The following is a 3089-nucleotide window of genomic DNA, read 5'->3' on the forward strand; positions in this document are numbered from 1 at the left end:
AGAGCTAAAAGACTGGGAAAGAATGTTACTAAATGCCCATAAAAATCTACTTACAGGAAAAGAATGGGACAGTATTAAATTTGCTCCATCAAATCTTCCATTTTCCCCTTTTCTACAGGATGTTCTATTCCCCACTGCTCGACAAGTGCTGGAGAGTAGGACAGGCAGATGTTCACACCTGGTGAGGAGGGAGAGTATTTTGAGGTTTTTGGAAGGAGGTGGTCTCAGTTATTTGCAGGTGAAGGGGATCAGACTAGATTTCATTGATTTCACCAGGTCCATATTCACCCAATGATCAATAGAATCATAGAATATCAGAGTTGGAAGGGACCTCAGGAGGTCATCTAGTCCAACCCCCTGCTCAAAGCAGGACCAATCCCCCAATTTTTGCCCGAGATCCCTAAATGGCCCCCTCAAGGATTGAACTGACAACCCTGGGTTTAGCAGGCCAATGCTCAAACCACTGAGCTATTTCCTGCCCCCGCCCCCCCCAAAAAAGAGATAGACTTTTAAGATCTTGGGGAATAGTTCATTGCCTGACCAGGGACTTGAACCCTGGACCCTCAGATTAAAAGTCTGATGCTCTACCCACTGAGCTAGCCAGGCTCACTACCTACTGAATTAGCCAGGCTCATGAGAGGTCTTGTACATCTTGTATACCATGCTGCAAGACGTACAACTGTGTTGTATTGGAAATTGACTCTAGCACTGGAGTATCGATTACATCAACTAATAAGAATCGCAGAGCTAGAAACTGTAGTGCTGGAAGCTGCTAATATTCCTGGACAATGGGAAGACTGTGGTATCCACCAGATCCCAGTGTGGGCTTCATTGTGCAAGGTGCTGAGCACTCTGGCCCTGATCCAGCAAAGCTCATAAACAAGTGCTTAGCTTTAAGCCCCGGCCTAGTCCCATTAAAGTCAAACATGGGTTTAAATGCTTTGCTGGCTCAGGGCCAGCATATGGCTGGATCAAGCTCTCAGTGACTATTCGTCCCTAAAAAAATTGAAACTGAAGAAGAACATACAAAAATGTATAACTGAACTGACTGAAGATAATACTCAGGACTCCAGAAAAATTTCTTGGTAATAGTTTATTGAGATGTAAGTGATATGTGTACCTCCCCCCCCACCCCACCCATCCCCAGCACTGCTAAAGAAAGAAAGAAAGAAAGAAAGAAAGAAAGAAAGAAAGAAAGAAAGAAAGAAAGAAAGAAAGAAAGAAAGAAAGAAAGAAAGAAAATTCTAGCATTGGTTACATCAGCTGATAATAAGTGCAAGGCTAGAACTGCACTGCGGAGACTGCTAATATTTGTGGAAAATGTGAAGATTGTGATCTCCATCAGATCCAAATCTGGGCTTGAACCAAACCCCTGCAAATGAGAGTCAGTGCTGCACCTCTGCCCAAGCACGCACCTCCTGCTCCTAGTCCCACTCCTGGAATATCTCCTATATCAGGGCTTTTAAGGGGTCCTCAGAAGGCAGCCCAGTGGCTGTTTCCACACTGCCTGACCCTGGTGAATCCTCCCCTGGCCAGATTCAAAGCTTTTAGGACCCCTTTACACCACCCTGGCCCTTTGAAGTGGCATAAAGGGCCAGTGGGAGTGATGTTTTCACTGCTGAATCTCACACTCTTGAACTTTGTGGGTCTCAAAGCTGGATTTGGATCCTAATTTTATAGCCTAGGCCCATAGCTACTTTTTTAAAAACTGCACTCAAGAATTAAGTGTTGAAAAAGAGATTTGGAAGCACAAAACCACGTTTCTGCCATTGATGGAGATTTGCTTCATTTTAACTTTAACATATGACTTTTTTGAAGTAGCCAAAGGCATCAGGAATATAAATTAATGAGAAGGACATGGGAATGTTTAAAGCAAAACAAATAATTAAGAGCTGTGTCTCTTAGTTTTATAAGTCTAATAAATGACATGCCTCTCTTAATTTTAATACATGAAAAGGCACCAGATTGCAAAAACTGCTCCCATGTTATTCATAACTTCCTTCAGATACATTAATGTTATGCAGTACTCAGTCTTCATGAAGCATTGAAGCAAGATGGGTCACTGAAATCCCGTTATCCATGTGAATGCCAGATTTAAATGTACTGTTGACATGCTAATGGCCTCCTTCAGAAAGCAGGGTTTGTTCAGTATCCTAATAAGTAGTTCCAAGGTTTGCCAGATTGGTTTTGCAATGAAGTCCTCTTTAGTGTATCATGGACAGTTAACGTATTCTACCAATCTTCCCACATTGAGGGCTTATCTCTACGACGTAGTTGCACATAGTAGTTTAATCTGGTTTAAAAAGTGATTTAGTTAAACTGGTACAGTAAACCCCTGTGTGGACACTCAGATATTGATTTAAAACTGGTTATATCCTTGACTGCAGACTCGATCATGGGCTATAAGTACCTACATAAGGAAGAGATGTCTGATAGAACATGGCTCTTTAATCTAGCAGATAAAAGCATAACAAGATCCGGTTGCTGAAAGCTAAAGCTACACAAATTCAGACAAGAAATAAGGTGCACATTTTTAGCAGTGAGGGTAATTAACCATTGGAACAATTTACCTAGAGATGAGTTGGATTCTCCATCATATGAATCCTTTAAATTGAGGCTGGCTGTCTTTCAAAAAGACACGCTTTGTTTTGTCTGTGACCTGAGTTATGCAGGAGGTCAGACTAACTGATCAGAATGGTGCCTTCTGGCATTAACATCTATGAATCAATGAATATTTGGTACAACTTATGCCCGTAAATTTTACCAGCACAAGCTAAACTGCTATAAGCCAGGCTTAAAGTGATTTAAGAGCGTCCAAACACAGTTGCACTAGTTTAACAAAACCAGTATAAAAATCAGAACTTTAATTAAGCCACTGCACTGCCATGTAGACCAGGCCTCAGAGTGATCAAATAGCAGAGAGTGTCTTGGCCCAGATCCTCAGCTGATGTAAACTGGTGTAACAACATTGAAGTCAAAAGAGCTACACCAGTTTAGAACAGCTGAGGCTCTGGCCCTATATTATGGCTGCTTTCAACTGAGGTGGTTTTAACCTGATCTGAAAAAATGCTTGTCTTGTACACATCACA

General features: G+C 41.8%; 1 non-coding gene across 1 annotated transcript; it reads right to left on the minus strand.

The window, feature by feature from the left end:
* Positions 1-533: 533 nt before the first annotated feature.
* On the minus strand, positions 534-606 carry TRNAK-UUU (transfer RNA lysine (anticodon UUU)). The gene has a single exon. It is a non-coding gene; the product is annotated as a tRNA-Lys (tRNA).
* Between the last annotated feature and the right edge of the window lie 2483 nt (positions 607-3089).

Source organism: Lepidochelys kempii, chromosome 11 (genome assembly GCF_965140265.1).
Source record: "Lepidochelys kempii isolate rLepKem1 chromosome 11, rLepKem1.hap2, whole genome shotgun sequence".
Lineage (NCBI taxonomy): Eukaryota > Metazoa > Chordata > Testudines > Cheloniidae > Lepidochelys > Lepidochelys kempii.